Source organism: Hordeum vulgare, chromosome 4H, assembly GCF_904849725.1.
Source record: "Hordeum vulgare subsp. vulgare chromosome 4H, MorexV3_pseudomolecules_assembly, whole genome shotgun sequence".
In the NCBI taxonomy this organism is placed as follows: Eukaryota; Viridiplantae; Streptophyta; class Magnoliopsida; order Poales; family Poaceae; genus Hordeum; species Hordeum vulgare.
The window spans coordinates 458,232,416-458,251,117 of record NC_058521.1 but is presented as its reverse complement, the minus strand read 5'-3'; positions in this window follow the sequence as shown (position 1 = coordinate 458,251,117).

Here is an 18,702-nt window from a genome sequence, read left to right as displayed (position 1 = left end):
CCAGCTGAAACTTTGATCTCATGAGTACCACGTGATTTGTAGCAATTGTAGAGAACGAAAGAATTATTGAGTATGTGGATTTGCTTTACAAGCTCTTATTTGAGTCTTTCTGATGTTGTGATAAATTGCAATTGCTTCAATGACTAAAGGCTATCGGTTGTTACTTCTCGGTAAGGTTCTTGATCCATGCTTTACTTTGTGAAGGAATTATCACTTTAGCATGAGAGATTATATGTTGGTATTGCTGTTCTGATCATGATGATGATGCATACATGTTCGTATCTTGTTTTGTCGACACCTCTCTCCCTAAACATGTGGACATATTTATTGAGCTAGGCTTTCGCTTGAGGACAAGCGAGGTCTAAGCTTGGGGGAATTGATGCGTCCATTTTGCATCATATTTTCATGTTGATATTTATCGCTTCTTGGTCTATTATTTCACTTCACGGTACAATTCTTATGCCTTTTCTCTCTTATTTTGCAAGGTTTACATGAAGAGGGAGAATGCTGGCAACTGGAATTCTGGCCTGAAAGTGAGCAAAGTTGAGATACCTATTCTGCGCAACTCCAAACGCCGTAAAAATCAACGAGGATTTTTTCCTGATTTGTAAAAAATACTGGCCCGAAGAAGCGCCAGAGGGGCGCCAGGGTTGGCCACAAGCCTGCACGACGCGACCACCCCCCAGGCCGCGCCATGAGGGCTTGTGGGTAGCCTGCCGGCCCACTTGCCCCCCTCTTCTGCTATATGAAGGGTTTCGTCCAGGAAAAAAAAAATCAAGGAGGAGCTTTTTCGTGGTTTCGGCGCCGCCACGAGGCGGAACTTGAGCAGAACCAATCTAGAGCTCCGGCAGGACGATCCTGCCGGGGAAACTTCCCTCCCGGGGGGGGATCATCACCATCGTCATCACCAACACTCCTCTCATCGGAGGGGACTCGTCACCATCAACATCTTCATCAGCACCATCTCATCTCCAAACCCTAGTTCATCACTTGTAACCAATCTCCGTCTCGCGACTCTGATTGGTACTTGTAAGGTTGCTAGTAGTGTTGATTACTCTTTGTAGTTGATGCTAGTTGGATTACTTGGTGGAAGAGTTTATGTTCAGATCCTTGATGCTACTCATTACCTCTCTGGTCATGAATATGATTATGCTTTGTGAGTAGTTACTTTTGTTCCCGAGGACATGGGATAAGTCATGCTAATAGTAGTCATGTGAATCTGGTATTCGTTCGGTAATTTGATGTGTTGTATGTTGTTTTTCCTCTAGTGGTGTTATGTGAACGTCGACTACATAACACTTCACCATTATTTGGGGCTAGAGGAAGGCATTGGGAAGTAGTAAGCAGATGATGGGTTGCTAGAGTGACAGAAGCTTAAACCCTAGTTTATGCGTTGCTTCATAAGGGGCTGATTTGGATCCACTAGTTTAATGCTATGGTTAGACTTTGTCTTAATTCTTCTTTCATGGTTGCGGATGCTTGCGAGAGGTGTTAATCATAAGTGGGATGCTTGTCCAAGTAAGGGCAGTACCCAAGCGCCGGTCCACCCACATATCAAACTATCAAAGTAACGAACGCAAATCATATGAACATGATGAAAACCAGCATGACAGAAATTCCCATGTGTCCTTGGGAGCGTTTTTCCTCCTATAAGACTATTTCCAGGCTTGCCCCTTGCTACAAAAGGGATTGGGCCACTTTGCTGCACCGTTGCTACTTTTGTTACTTGTTGCTTGCTACGAATCATCTCACCACACAATCACTTGTTACCGACAAATTCAGTGCGTGCAGATTTTACCTTGCTGAAAACCACTTGTCAGATCCTTCTGCTCCTCGTTGGGTTCGACAATCTTACTTATCGAAAGGACTACGATTGATCCCATATACTTGTGGGTCATCAACTACTCACGACACGTCCGAGAAGCGTTCATGGTGGTGGCGAAGCTCTCGGAGGACAATCCTCCCTCCGGCAGGGTGCGAGGAAGAGGTCTTGTAGCGATCCGGATCTCGGAAGCGCTGCAACGGTGGAACAATGGAGAAATTCGTGATTCTGGATATGTCCTTAGGGTTTTCCATCTGAGGGGTAAATATAGGCCAAAGGAGGGCGCTAGAGGTTGGACCAGCCACCCAGGCGACCTGGTGGCGCGGCCAGGAGGGGCCCCGTGCCAGGTGGCTGCCTAGGTGAGGCCTGGCTCCCCTCTGGCCCATCTTGGTGCTTCGTGAAGCTTCCGTCACACTGATTTTTATATATTTTTCTCGGGATTTTTAGGGCTCTGTAAATTGGGGTAAAGTCCCTGCAATTAAAAGACATCAGCACACAGAAACTGGCACTGGGTGCACTGAGTTAGTAGGTTAGTCCAAATATGTGTAAAAAGGTATGGAAGTGTAGCAAAACTTATAACAATGTCACCCAAAAGAGCATGGAACAAACAGAAATTATAGATACGTTTGGGACGTTTCAACATCCCCAAGCTTAATTCCTTCTCGTCCTCGAGTAGGTAAATGATAACACAAATAATTTCTGTGGTGACATGCTAACACACATATAAGAACTTCAAAGTAAAGCAAGTAAGATATGCAATTCAAGTCAAGACAATAACAAGCAAGGAGTCTATATTTAGTATTGAAAATAGCAAAGTAAGAACATAAAGGTGGAAGAGCTCTCGCTGTCCGTGACTCGAATGTCTCCAAATGGTGTTTGGGTGCAAGAAGTGGGAGATGGGTTTAGAGCATAAAAAATATTATAAAGTTTAATTGAGGACTCAATCTACTTAAACTTCACACTTGGTCTCCTTCAGAATCTTATTTTGACCCATCCCCATACCACTAGTCAGGCACAAGTCAAAACGATCCTCTCCCTTTCACCTTTGAGCACTCATGCAATGGATGAGTGCAAGGAAGATATGTTGGCACTTAGGATTGCAAAGAGAATAATGATGGGGAAGGAAGATAAAGAAGGTGTGAAAGGCTCACATCAATGAGGACAAGCATATGCGAGAGAAAGCCAAGTGATAGATATGATGTGAGGAGTAGGGATTGCCATGCAACCGATGCACATGTGCGATAAGGTAAGCTCTCCCATGGAACTAGTGGGGGTGCATCCAAGACCTAGAGCTCATTTGAGGAGGCTCGTCATTGGAATATACAAGCCAAGTTCTATAGTGTAAGGGTCCCCACATAGTTATGCTGAATGATAATCTCTATGGAGTACAAATATAATAATGGAGTACGAATGTGGATCTTTCAAAAGGAATAGTAGTGTTCCCCGTTCTCTCTTTTTATTTATTTTTCTTTATTTTTTAATTTTTTTGTGGCCTCTTTGGCTCTTCGTATTTATCTCCCATTTGTCCTCTTTGGGATCTTTTCATGTGTCCTCTTTTGGGAACTTTTAATTTGTCCTCTTTGGGATATTTTCCTCACTTAAGGGCAACACTCTATATTTTACAAGAATAAAAAGAAGATCTTCACACTTTATAACAAGTACTCAACATAAAGACAAATGAAAATTATCATGATGTATGCAAATGTATGCCTCTGCCAGTGTAGCAGGATATGTAATGAAACTAGCGCGTCATGTAGCAATAACAAGGGGAAGGCCCAACTAGCATGCGGCTCCTCGATCAAGCAAAAGCATGTATGACATGAAGATCAAGTCATGAGATGGTGGATGTTGCATGGCTATGGAAATGCCTTAATAGGTAGGTATGTGTTGGGGAACGTTGCATGGGAAACAAAAAATTTCCTACGCACACGAAGACCTGTCATGGTGATGTCCATCTACGAGAGGAGATTTGGATCTACGTACCCTTGTAGATCGTACAACAGGAAGCGTTAAGAAACACGGTTGATGTAGTGGAACGTCTTCACGTCCCTCGAACCGTCCCACGAACCGTCCCTCGATCCGTCCCACGATCCGTTCCGATCTAGCACCGAACGGACGACACCTCCGCGTTCAGCACACGTACAGCTCGACGATGATCTCGGCCTTCTAGATCCATCAAGTAAGACAGAGAAGTAGATGAGTTCTCTGGCATCATGACGGCGCTCCGGTGGTGGTGATGATCTACTCCTGCCGAGCTCCGCCTGAGCTCCGCAGAAATCTGATCTAGAGGTAAAACTATGTGGTCTAGGGTTGAGTTGCACGTGGAAAAAGTTGTCTCAAATCAGCCCTAAAACACCACTATATATAGGAGGGAGGGGGAGGGCTAGCCTTGAGGGACAAGCCCTCAAGGTGCGCCGGCCAAGGGGAGGAGGAGGACTCCTCCTCCAATTCGGTTTGGGAAGGAGGAGTCCTCCTCTTCCTTCCCACCTCACTATTTCCCTTTTTCCTTTTATTTTCTTTTGGTATTTTCTTATGTGGCGCCATGGTCCATTTTGGGCTGACTCCACCAGCCCACTAAGGACTTGTGGCGCCACCCTGGTGCCTTGGGCTCACTCCCGGGTGGGTGGGCCCCTCCCGGTGAACTCCCGAAACCCATTCGTCACTTCCAGTACACTGCCGGAAATGCCCGAAACTTTCCGTTGACCAAATGAAACCATCCTATATATCAATCTTCGTTTCCGGACGATTCCGAAAACCCTCGTGAGGTCCGTGATCTCATCCGGGGCTCCGAACAACATTCGGTAACCACACATATAACTCAACTATACTAAAACATCATCGAACCTTAAGTGTGCAGACCGTGCGGGTTCGAGAACTATGCAGACATGCCCCGAGTACTCCTCGGTCAATATCCAATAGCGGGACCTGGATGCCAATATTGGATCCTACATATTCTCCGAAGATCTTATCGGTTGAACCTCAGTGTCAAGGATTCATATAATCCCGTATGTCATTCCCTTTGTCCTTCGGTATGTTACTTGCCCTAGATTTGATCGTCAGTGTCCGCATACCTATTTCAATCTCGTTACCGGCAAGTCTCTTTACTCGTTCTGTAATACAAGATCCCATGACTTACACTTAGTCACATTGCTTGCAAGGCTTGTGTATGATGTTCTATTACCGAGTGGGCCCCGAGATACCTCTCCGTCACATGGAGTGACAAATCCCAGTGTTGATCCATACAAACTCAACGGACACCTTCGGAGATACCTGTAGAGCACCTTTATAGTCACCCATTTACGTTGCGACATTTGATGTACACAAGGTATTCCTCCGGTGCCAGTGAGTTATATGATCTCATGGTCATATGAACAAATACTTGACACGCAGAAAAAATAGCAATAAAACGACACGATCAATATGCTACATTCATAGTTTGGGTCTAGTCCATCACATGATTCTCCTAATGATGTGATCCAGTTATCAAGTGACAACACTTGCATATAGCCAGAAAACCTTGACTATCATTGATCAACTGGCTAGCCGACTAGAGGCTTGCTAGGGACATTGTATTGTCTATGTATCCACACATGTATCTATGTTTTCATTCAATACAATTATAGCATGGATAATAAACGATTATCTTTAAACGAGAAATATAATCATAACTATTTATCATTGCCTCTAGGGCATATTTCCAACAATCTCCCACTTGCACTAGAGTCAATAATCTAGTCCTCACATCGCCATGCGATTTACATTGTAATAAATCAAACACCCATACAGTTCTGGTGTTGATCAGGTTTTTCCCGTGGAAGAGGTTTAGTCAGCGGGTCTGCTACATTCAGATCTGTATGCACTTTGCAAATATTCACGTCTTCTCCTTCGATGTAGTCGCGAATGAGGTTGAAGCGTCGTTTGATGTGTCTGGTCTTCTTGTGAAACCTTGGTTCCATTTCTAAGGCAATGGCACCAGTGTTGTCACATAGCAGAGTTATTGGATTTAGTGCGCTCGGCACAACTCCAAGATCTGTCATGAACTGCTTCATCCAGACACCCTCCTTTGCTGCCTCCGAGGCAACCATGTTCTCCGCTTCACATGTAGAATCTGCTACGACGCTCTGCTTGGAGCTGCACCAGCTTACTGCACCCTCATTAAGAATAAATACGTATCAGGTTTGCGACTTAGAGTCATCCGGATCGGTGTCAAAACTTGCGTCGACGTAACCTTTTACGACGATCTCTTTGTCACCTACATAAACGAGAAACATTTCCTTAGTCCTTTTCAGGTACTTCAGAATATTCTTGATGAAACCTGCCTGCTATACTTATGGTCAAGATGACGTCTGGTCTAGTGCACAGCATTGCATACATGATAGAACCTACGACTGAAGCGTAGGGGACATAACTCATTTGTTCTCTATCTTCCGCAGTTGCTAGGCATTGAGTCTTACTCAATTTTATACCTTGTAACACTGGCAAGAACCCTTTCTTGGACTGATCCATTTTGAACTTCTTCAAAACTTTATCAAGGTATGTGCTTTGTGAAAGTCCTATCAGGCGTCTCGATCTATCCCTATAGATATTAATGCCTAGAATGTAAGCAGCTTCTCCTAGGTCCTTCATAGAGAAACTTTTATTCAAGTAATCCTTTATGCTCTCCAAAAACTCCACGTTGTTTCCAATCAGCAATCTGTCATCCACATATAATATTAAAAACGCTAGAGAGCTCCCACTCACTTTCTTGTAAATACAAGATTCTCCAACCACTTGTATAAACCCAAATGCTTTGATCACCTCATCAAAGCATTTATTCCAACTCCAAGATGCTTGCACCAGTCCATAAATGGATCGCTGGAGCTTGCACACTTCGTTAGCATTCTTTGGATCGACAAAACCTTCGGGTTGCATCATATACAACTCTTCCTTAAGAAAACCTTTAAGGAACGCCGTTTTGACATGCATCTGCCAGATTTCATAATCGAAAAATGTAGCTATTGCTAACATGATTCGGACGGACTTAAGCATCGCTACCGGTGAGAACGTCTCATCATAGTCAACTCCTTGAACTTGTGAAAAACCCTTTGCCACAAGTCGAGCTTTATAAACGGTCACATTACCATCTGCGTTCGTCTTCTTCTTAAACATCCATTTGTTCTTAATAGCCTTGCGGCCTTCAGGTAGTACCCCCAAAGTCCATACTTTGTTCTCGTACATAGATCCTATCTTGGACTTCATGGCCTCCAGCCATTTGTTGGAATCCGGGCCCACCATTGCTTCTTCGTAATTCGCAGGTTCATTGTTGTCTAACAACATAATTTATAAGACAGGATTACCGTACCACTCAGGAGCAGTACGTGATCTTGTCGACCTGCGAGGTCTGACAGGAACTTGATCCGAAGTTTCATGATCATCACCATCAACTTCCTCCTCAACCGGCGCCACAGCAACAGGGGTTTCCCATTGCCTTGCGCCACCATCTAGAGGGACTAGAGGTTCGACAACCTCATCAAGTTCTATCTTCCTCCCACTCAATTCTTTCGAGAGAAATTCCTTCTCAAGAAAAGTTCTGTTTTTAGCAACAAACACTTTGCCCTCGGATTTGAGATAGAAGGTATACCCAACCGTCCCTTTTGGGTAACCTATGAAGATGCACTTTTCCTCTTTGGGTTCTAGCTTTTCAGGCTGAAGCTTTTTGACATAAGCATCACATCCCCAAACTTTAATAAACGACAATTTTGGTCTTTTGCCAAACCACAGTTCGTATGGTGTCGTCTCAGTGTATTTTGATGGTGCCCTATTTAAAGTGAATGCAGCTGTCTCTAATGCATAACCCCAAAAGGATAATGGCAAATCGGTAAGAGACATCATAGATCACACCATCTCTAATAAAGTACGATTACGACGTTCGGACACACGATTACGTTGTGGTGTTCCAGGCGGTGTCAACTGTGAAACAATTCCACATTGTCTTAAGTGAGCACCAAACTCAAAACTCAGATATTCACCCCCACGATCAGACCGTTGGAACTTGATCTTCTTGTTATGATGATTTCAACTTCACTCTGAAATTGCTTTAACTTCTCAAACGTTTCATACTTGTGCTTCATCAAGTAGACATAACCATATCTGCTCAAATCGTCACTGAAGGTGAGAAAATAACGATATCTGTCGCGCGCCTCCACACTTATCAGCCGCACACATCGGTATGCATGATTTCCAACAAGTCACTTGCACGCTCCATTATTTCGGAGAACACAGTCTTAGTCATCTTGCCATGAGGCATGGTTCGCACGTGTCAAGTGAATCAAAGTCAAGTGACTCCAAAAGTCCATCGGAATGGAGTTTCTTCATGCGCTTTACACCAATATGACCTAACCGGCGGTGCCACAAAAATATGGCGCTATCATTGTTAACTCTAACTCTTTTGGTCTCGATGTCATGTATATCTGTATTATCGCTATCAAGATTCAATATGAACAATCCTCTCACATTGGGTGCATGACCATAAAAGATATTACTCATAGAAATAGAACAACCAATATTCTTTGACTTCAACGAGTAACTGTCTCGCAATAAACAAGATCCAGATATAATGTTCATGCTTAACGCCGTCACTAAATAACAATTATTTAAGTTCGTAACTAATCCCGATGGTAACTGAAGTGAAACTGTGCTGACGGCGATTGCATCAACATTGGAACTATTTCCCATGCACATCGTCACTTCATCTTTCGCCAGCTTCGTTTATTCCGCAGTTCCTGTTTCGAGTTGCAAATATGAGAAACAGAACCGGTATCGAATACCTAGGCACTACTACGAGAGTTGGTTAAGTACACATCAATAACATGTATATCAAATATACCTGATTTTTCCTTGGCCGCCTTCTTATCAGCCAGATACTTGGGGCAGTTGCGCTTCCAGTGACCCAGTACCTTGCAATAATAAGACTCCGTTTCAGGCTTAGGTCTAGCCTTGGGTTTCTTCGTCGGATTGGCAAAAGGCTTGCCGCTCTTCTTGGAGTTACCCTTCTTGCCTTTGTCGTTTCTCTTGAAACTAGTGGTCTTATTCACCATCAACACTTGATGCTCTTTACAGAGTTCTGACTCTGCGACTTTCAGCATCACGAATAACTAGCGGGGTGACTTGTTCATCCCTTGCATGTTATAGTTCAACACAAAGCTCTTGTAGCTTGGTAGCAGTGATTGAAGAATTTGTCAGTGATAGCCTCTTGCGGGAGTTCAATCCCCAGCTCAGCTAGACGGTTTGAGTACCCAGACATTTTGAGCACATGTTCACTGAGAGACGAATTATCCTCCATCTTGCAAGCATAGAATTTATCGGAGCTCTCATATCTCTTGATCCGGGCGTTCTTCTGAAAGATAAACTTCAACTCCTGGAACATCTCAAATGCTCCATGATGCTCAAAGCGACGTTGAAGTCCCGGCTCTAAGCCATACAAGACTGCACATTGAACTACTGAGTAGTCCTCCTTGCGTGTTAACCAAGCGTTCTTAACATCTTGGTCAGCCGCAGCGGGTGGTCCATCTCCTAGCGCAGCATTAAGGACATAATCCTTCTTCCCAGCTTGCAGGAGCAACTTAAGATTACGAGCCGAGTCTACAAAGTTGCTTCCATCATCTTTCAACTTAGCTTTCTCTAGGAACATATTAAAATTCAGGGTGACTCCCGCGTGAGCCATTTATCTACAACACAAATATTTCAAAGTGGACTTAGACTATGTTCAAGATAATTAGAGTTTAACTAATCAAATTACTTGCTAAACTCCCACTCAAAAAGTACATCTCTCTAGTCATTTGAGTGGTACATGATCCAAATTCACTAACTCAAGTCTGATCATCACGTGAGTTGAGAATAGTTTCAGTGGTAAGCATCTCTATGCTAATCATATCAACTTTGAGTCTTTCACATCCAATCATCACGTGGTGTCTCGAAACGACGAACTGTAGCAACGGTGAACAGTCGGGGAGAACACAAATTTGTCTTGAAATTTTAGTGAGAGATCACCTCATAATGCTACCGTCGTTCTAAGCAAAATAAGGTGCATAAAAGGATTAACATCACATGGAATTCATAAGTGACATGATATGGCCATCATCTTGTGCTTCTTTATCTCCATTACCAAAGCACCGGCACGATCTTCTTGTCACCGGTGCCACACTATGATCTCCATCATCATGATCTCCATCAACGTGTTGCCATCGAGGTTGTCGTGCTACTTATGCTATTACTACTAAAGCTAAGTCCTAGCAATATAGTAAACGCATCTGCAAACACAAACGTTAGTTTAAAGACTACCCTATGGCTCCTGCCGGTTGCCGTAGCATCGATGTGTAAGTCGATAATAACTATTACAACATGATCATCTCATACATCCAATATATCACATCACGTCATTGTCCATATCATATCACAAGCATACCCTGCAAAAACAAGTTAGACGTCCTCTAATTTGTTGTTGCATGTTCTACGTGGCTACTATGGGTATCTAGTATGATCGCATCTTACTTACGCAAAAACCACAACGGAGATGTGCAAATTGCTATTTAACCTCTCCAAGGACTGCCTCGGTCGAAACCAATTCCACTAAAGTTTAAGAAACCGACACCACCCGGTCATCTTTCTGCAACGAGGTTGCATGTTAGTCGATGAAACCAGTCTCTCGTAAGCGTATGAGTAATGTCGGTCCGGGCCGCTTCAATCCAACAATACCGCCGAATCGAGAAAAGACTAAGGAGGGCAGCAAATCAAACATCACCGTCCACAAAACCTTTTGTGTTCTACTCGAGATAACATCGACGCATGAACCTAGTGTCACGCCCAAGATGCGACCCTATCCTCAATCTGGCACGAGGGCCTCGTCAGGGATAGAAGTGCATCTCGTCGTGTCGCAAGAATGAATATCGTTACAAGTACATGTACTGAAAAGAAGAGATATATAAAGAGTTGGCTTACACTCGCCACAAGCTACATCAGAGTCACATCAGTACATTACATAACCATCAAGAGTAAGAGCAGGGTCCGACTACGGACGAAAACAAACGACAAAAGAAGAACGACGTCCATCCTTGCTATCCCAGGCTGCCGGCCTGGAACCCATCCTAGATCGATGAAGAAGAAGAAGAAGAAGAGGCAGCTCCAAATGAACAATCAACGCGCTCACGTCAAGTAACCTTTACCTGTACCTGCAACTGGGGTTGTAGTAATCTGTGAGCCACAGGGGACTCAGCAATCTCATTTCCAAAGGTATCAAGACTAGCAAAGCTTAATGGGTAAGGTATGGTTAAGTGGTGAGGTTGCAACAGCGGCTAAGCATATATATGGTGGCTAACTTACGAGTACCAGAAATAAGAGGGGGAAGATCTACGCATAACGAACGTGAACTACTGGTGACCAAATGAATGATCCTAAACACCTACCTACATCAGACATAACCCCACCGTGTCCTCGATCGGAGCAGGAACTCACGAAAGAGACAGTAACGGTTACGCACACAGTTGGCATATTTTAATTAAGTTAACTTCAAGTTATCTAGAACCAGTGTTAAACAAAGCTTCCACGTTGCCACATAACCGCGGGCACGGCTTTCCGAAAGATTTAACCCTGCAGGGGTGCTCCAACTAGTCCATCACAAATTACCACAAGCCGCATAGAAATCCTCAATCACGAAGCTCGCGATCTCGTCGGATTCCCTAGTGGAAAACCTCAACTCTGAGATTACCCAAAGCATCACCGGAATCCCGATGCACAAGATATCTCGTCAAAGGTAAAACTAATCCAGCAAGGCCGCCCGACGTGTCGACGATCCCGATAGGAGTCGCGTACCTCGTTCTCAGGACACGACGGATGGGTCGCACTAGGAGTACCAAACCTCGGGTTGCCCTGCGGTGGTCCCGTAGTCTGCCAATTTGGACCAACACTCATGAGGAGCACTGGCCCGGGTTTGATTAAAATAGTCCGCGGGTGCCGGCGGGTCCCTATGCAATTTTATTAGGTGATTAGGCAAAAGTAGTACCAAAGTTGGGCCTTGCCAGACCAGTCTTAATCTAAAACGAATTATCAAGGGGGTCCCCATAACAACCCCGATCGTGTTAGGAGCGCTCATTTATGGAACGTAACACCGGTAGCCGGTAACTAAAAGGAGGCAAAGGTGGAACAAAACACCAAGCTAGAAAGGCCGAGCCTTCCACCTTTTACCAAGTATATAGGTCCATTAAATTAAATAGCATTAATATGGTGATATAACAAGGAACCCATGTTATCACATGGAAGCAACTGCACCTGCAACTAGCAACGCTAACACAGGGTTAAGCAAGCAGTAACATAGCCAATCAGTGGTTTGCTAGGTTGAACAGGTTGAAGGTCATCCTGGCATTGTGGAAAGGCTGATATTTAACAGGTGGTAGGCAACGAGACATAAACGAAAGAAGCGATAAGCTAGCATGGCGATGATAGTAATGGTATCTGGGGAAATGATCATCTTGCCTGTGATCCCGCTTGGAAGAAGAATGCCTCCGTGAAGCAGACGAACCGACGTAGTCGAACGGGTCCTCACATCCGACACGTTTGCGGAACTCTATCGAGACGGGGAAACCGGAAACAAGCATCAACACACGATAATCACCACATAACGCACAACACATATGATGCATGAGGTACTGAATACATGCAAGTCGCGGCATGACAAATCACACAATCAAACACTACACATTAAGTGAAGTTCAATATGCACAAGTTGCATATTGACGAAACTCCACGTTAATTTATTTAGTTCTATCCCGATTAGATACACGACAATATTAAATGTGTTCAAACATCGCAAGAGGTGAAGCGGAAATTAAACTACATATCTAGGCATTTTAAATGAGGTCGGAAATGACATATAGCACCTCCGAGACGACCTCACGTGTTAATTTACAATTCTGTCCAGATCTGAACTAATGCATTTAATTGGTTGTTAAACAGCAAAACAAATAGGTTCACGTGATTCTACGCGTCAAGGCAAGCAATCTACACGTAAAGAACATCTCCAACGGAGCTACGGATCAAAAGATACAAGCACCGCAAGATATGATGGCATGAATGCAAAAAATGTGTGCAACGGCGGCTACGGGCACTTCAAAACATACGAACAGCAAGAGAAAAAGAAACTACACGAGATTCTAAGCAAGTTTCATGTAGGACACGATCAAATCGGAGCTACGGTTCAACATCTACGAGCAAAACAAGAAATCACTACAATCTGCCAAAAACAGCTACATAGCAACTTCTACGCCTCACAGCTCCGGCTACACAACTCCGGTAAACTCAAGCAAGGCATGGCATGAAAGAGGGCAAGACGCACGACTACAAACAACTAACAACAACTAGCATGGCAGCAAGGAGCACTAGGAAAAGAAGACACCAAAAGGCATCTCACGCACTATTTCAGACTTAGTGAAAATAACACCTCCTGAAAGTGCAGTTTTCAGCCTGAAGCAATATTGACAGCAGCAACACCTATAGCTACAGGACTCCAAATGGCGTGAAACTTCACAGCATGCTAAAGAAACATAAGGGGTACAACTAACTCCATTGGACCAACCCCAAAAGAGCTACAGAACACAAGATGCAAGCTAGACAAGACAGCAACAAAATAATAGCAGATTCCAGACTTAGAAATATTTCAGCTCCTCTAAAACAGCACTATTCAAGCAACTTGAGAGCAAGCAAACAACACCTAAACATGCATTTCTATTGCAACCAAAATTACCAGGGGCTAAACAAAACATCCGAGATCAACTCTCTAGTTGACAACTAATTCATACGAGGCACGGAATAAAACCTACAGATTAAACAAGAGGGCTTCACGTCAAAATATCTCGCGAACTAACTTACTCGAAAGCTAAATCTAATTGCACAGAAAAATCCACGGGATTTTTCTACCCCGGAAACATATATAATATGTGGGGTTTGCAACACAAAATGCTGCCACACAATAATGCGGGGGAAATAAACCTAGACACGAGAATAATCTAACGGGCAATCCCTACACGCAAAAAAATACCCTTGACCGCTCTAAAATACATGGAATATAACTCCCTAGAGCAGGGACATTTTATCTACGACGTTCGAGCAAAACAAACACGCGAGGAAAATAAATGCGGGCACCTACTTATGGAGACAGCATGCAAAACAAAGCATTAGGCACCCTAAACAGCGTTAAACAAATATGCATGTTGGATATTCGTGTTCTACTCGCGAAGCTACCCCAAAACGATATATAACACGACCCGAACCGGCTTACGGGTAAAAAGATACGGGCAAAAGAAAATATCCTATTTTTTTCCTGAAATTATTAAGTCGCAGAAAAAAAACCCTAAATGCTAATCGGGCCAAAACTGCTGGGCGCATCTCACTATACCGCGCCTGGTGCGAGAAATAGGGTGGCAAGGAGGGTTCTCACCTCGGGCTGGCCCGGTTGAGGAGGCAGAGGAGGCCTGGGGCGAGCTAGGCCGGCTCGGGGCCCAGGCGCTGGCGGGGTGGCTCGGGCGAGGCCGTCCTCCTGGCCGAGCGCGTGAGCCACGGCGGCGGCCGGCGGCGGCTCCAGGCGGGGCGGCCCGGCGGGGTAGAAGAGGGGAAATGGTGGGGGCCGGCCGGATCTGGAGGGATCCGGGCACGGGAGCCCCAGTCCCGGCGGCGGCGGCGAGCTCCGGGCGGAGGACGGCGCGGATCGGGCTGGTCCACGGCGGATCCGAGGCGCAGGGCTCCCGGCGGGATCTGGCGCGACGGCGCGCTGCGCGAGGGAAGGCGGCGGCGCTTCGGGGAGTCCGGGGCGGCGCGGGGTCGGCGCGGCCGGCGGGGATGGCGCGGCCCGAGGGCGACGGGGCTCTGGCGAGCAGGCGGGGGAAGGCGAGGCCGGGGGGGGGGGTGAGCTCGGCAGGGAGCTCGAACAGGGGCGGCGGCGGCTCGGGCTTGCGCGGCGGCGGCTCGGGCCCGGGCGGGCTCCAGATGGGCTGGGAGAGGAGAGAGACCAGGTGGCGGCGGCCGGGTTGGATGGCGCGTTTCCCGAGGTAGAGGCTAGGGTTAGCCATATTAGGCAGGTTAGGGCGTCTATTTATAGGATGGGGCTAGGTTAGGGGGGGTATTTGGGGTTTTTTTCGACCCTCCGGACGCGTCCATGCGGTCCGATCGAAGAGGCGGGATAGGGTTAGGTGTGTAGAGTGGCGTTGGCTAAGATGAGAGGAAGTGGTGCGGCGCGGCATCGACTTTTAAAACACCGACACACGTCCGACGAATAACTGAAGACGGTGCCGCTACGGTCGACCGTTCGGGTACCAGACGGTCTCCGATCGCGACGAAATTCGACAGGCGGCCTAGCTATAAATGATCGCGACCGCGTGCCCAGTTTCACCTCGATCAGAGAGAGTTTTAAACACACTTTAAAACCAGGGTTTTGACGGTGCCGCAGGCGCGTGCGAGTGCGGTCGGACTCAGAACGGACGACGACGAGAACCGGCAACTACTAATGAATGCAAGTTTTGAAAACGGGCGGCAACGGAGATGCTGATGCAATGCAGATGATGCGCATGATGCGATGATGATGCAACAAATAAAATAAGCCACACAACGAAAACGGAAATAGAGGGGAAGCTTCTAGAACGTCGGCATCGGGCTGTCAGAACACTCCTACACTACAAGAGGATCTCGCCCCGAGATCCAAGAATGAAAGGGGGAGAGGATGAGAAAGCAAGAGGTAAAAATTTTTAGTCGCTTCTTTGACAAACGAGTGAAACCACGATCCTTGAAGGTTGCAAAGAGATGAGGACTGATATGAGAGACGAGCAAGAATTCACGGAAAATTTCGGCAGCACTTCGGTAGGAAAATGGGACAAAAATTCGAAAAGGTGGAAGAAATAGACAATATTCATAACAAACAACTAAATAGAGCAAGGGAACACCATGAACTTGATAGAACAACAAGATTGACCCAAAAGAGCAACAACACAATGCCTCCGGAACAAGAGAATAGAAACTAACTCATATGGAAGAAGAGTATGAAGAAAAGGATGACAACTACTAACTCCAATGAACTTGACAAACATCCTTGCAAGAAGAATTGGACGAAGTTGTTGGAAAAACAACAATGAAAAGAACAAGATAGAAGTGGGCTTACGAAGACCAACTCAACATATATGAGGTGACAAACAACCACTAAAAGGAACAAGGATTAGCTGAAGGCAAAGATAACAAAACTTCTTACACCAAGAGGGTGCATTGAGAACTGGTATTAATGACAAGCACCATGATGGCATAATCCATAGGAAAAGCTTTAGGTGAAGTCCAAACCAAGATAGCCCAATGAAGAAATCATGGTTGAAAATATGTCATGATCGTAGAATTGATGGATTTAATTATCTCATTCTTGAAAGGAAAACTCTCTGAGTCTCCTACACTAACAAGAAGGCTATAATACCACCTCAAAGGATAAAGGAAGAACAATTGCACATAGAAACACAAGAGAACGGATACTTGAGGTTCTGCAACAAGAATCTTGAAGAATACTTTGAGAAAGAATTGATATGAAGATAACCACCAAGAAGGACCTCTGTATACCAATGAACGATGCAACGAAATGAAGGTAGACAAGAATAAGATTATTACCTTGCCAAGATATAGATGAAGCTTCACAAAGAGAAACTTGATAACTTAGAACTCCGGAAAAGAAAGATAAGCACTTGAGAAAAAAAATTGATATCAAGAGCCACTCCGGAAGAAGAATTGAAATCTCTTGGAAGGAGGAAGAACAAGAATAAGAATTATGTTATGCTCATCCTTCATCAAGTTTAATTGATGACAAGCAACGGATTTAACATACCACTTATTCCTCTAGAAATGAATCTTGAAGAGGCATAGAGATAAGCACCACTTGAGGCCAAAATTGAAGAAAGCACCGGTGAGAATTCACAAATGAATGGAAACACCACGAATTAATGGTGATACGCGAGAATGAAGAGATCATGATCCACCTAACAGAAAACTTGAACAAGGCACCGGATAATCGAGAGACGAACGAAGGGACATCAATTGAGAAGAATTGAGGATGAAAGCTGAAAGCTCAGAACGAAGAATCTTCTCAAATGATGGCCTTCGGAGGAACGAGAATGAAAACAACTCAGAAATGCACTGGATAGCAAGAAAGGAATTACTCATGATTGGAAACAATCACAGATGATAACACAAGGCTGAAATGATGAATATTCAAGAGAATGAACCAAAAATTTGAGAGAAACTCTCCTCCGAATTGCAAGCTGAGAACGATGACGAGGACAACACCAAGAATACTGAGATACTCCGGAGTAAAGAAGAATGCAAGATTGAGCCAAATATGACAATTAACTCCAATTGATCTTGAAGAACGAATATGACTGATGAAAATCATACTTACATCATAGTTGAAAAGAATTAAGGATCTCCGGAGAAGATTAAAGAGCCATGTAAGATCCTGGGAAAGAACCTGTGGGTTATGGGCCCACTCAAAGAAACCACCGTTAGAAAAGATTTCTCAGAAAGAGAGATATTACCCCGGTATGAAGAGAACTAGATGAGGTTAGCACCTGGAAATAATTGAAGGATCGACAATCAAGACAACTGAAATATCTTCAACACACCGGATGAAAAGAGAGAAATGAATAACCAAGATAGGCTGAAAGAATCTCCAACATGAAAGAGAATTACAAGGATGAAAAGGATATGAAGAACATGGACAACTGAAATAAATTCACCGGGAAGGAACAAAATGAAGAAACGATGAACACGACTCCGGAGAATGTTCACAATGAATCACCGGCTACAAAAAGGAAGAAGAGGTAGCGGAAGCACAATGAAAAGAAATGCAGTTGGATGAAATCCAACCACTAAAGAAAAGGGCGGGAGGGCGGGGAAAAACAAAGACAACTTGGGACAGATGAGAGAACTCCGGAAAGAATTGAGAGAATGATCTGCAACAATTGGAGAGGAAAGAATTCACTAGAGAATCACACCGGTTGGAAAGAATTGATACGATGACTCTGGTTGACAAGAATTGATAAGACAACTGAGTGAACAAACGAATTAGCGCTCACATAAAAATATGAGAACACAAATTAGGAAGGATCTGAAAACCCCACTTGACATCGAAGCAACTGAATTACCATATCCAACAAAACAAAGGATGAGGCTTATGGAACAAGCCAGAACAAATTCATGAGAAAGATTTCCTTTCGATATTTTCGTGGACAGGATCACACGGGCACGAATTACAGAAGCCATCAAGTGCAAGGCAGTGCACCTGACATACGAAGCGTTCCCGAGTCGTAGCAAGCTACAAGGACTCTTTAAGACACAACGTGTACCGCTGTAAGTCGACCATGAACAAACAAATCCACTAGATGTCGAACCCCAACCTAACATCATGCATTTGTTGGAAGAATGTCCTATAAGTAACTACTTGAATTCCCACATATGAATTCCCGAAATATCTGGTCATGCAATCTGGTACACGGATACAAGGAGTAATATCACACAACTCCTATACTAAACCGTCACTTGTATCACATCCGTCAACACACAACCAGAATCTCGGACCTTCATCTACAACAGACCCTCGTGATCACAACGATACACAGCATGGCAGTACTCCCGAACAATCTGCACCAGTACTGGGGATATCGGGGTTATCTCGCCACTACTAGTATTGAAGCAATTACGAACATCCTTCGTTCTTAGATACCAAGAAATCTGAATGATAACGATGTGCTCAAGAATCCCGTGGAGCTCAACTCCCCGGAAGAAAATCAAGTCAGACAGGAGGCACCAAGACAGAACTCCGTCACATCGGC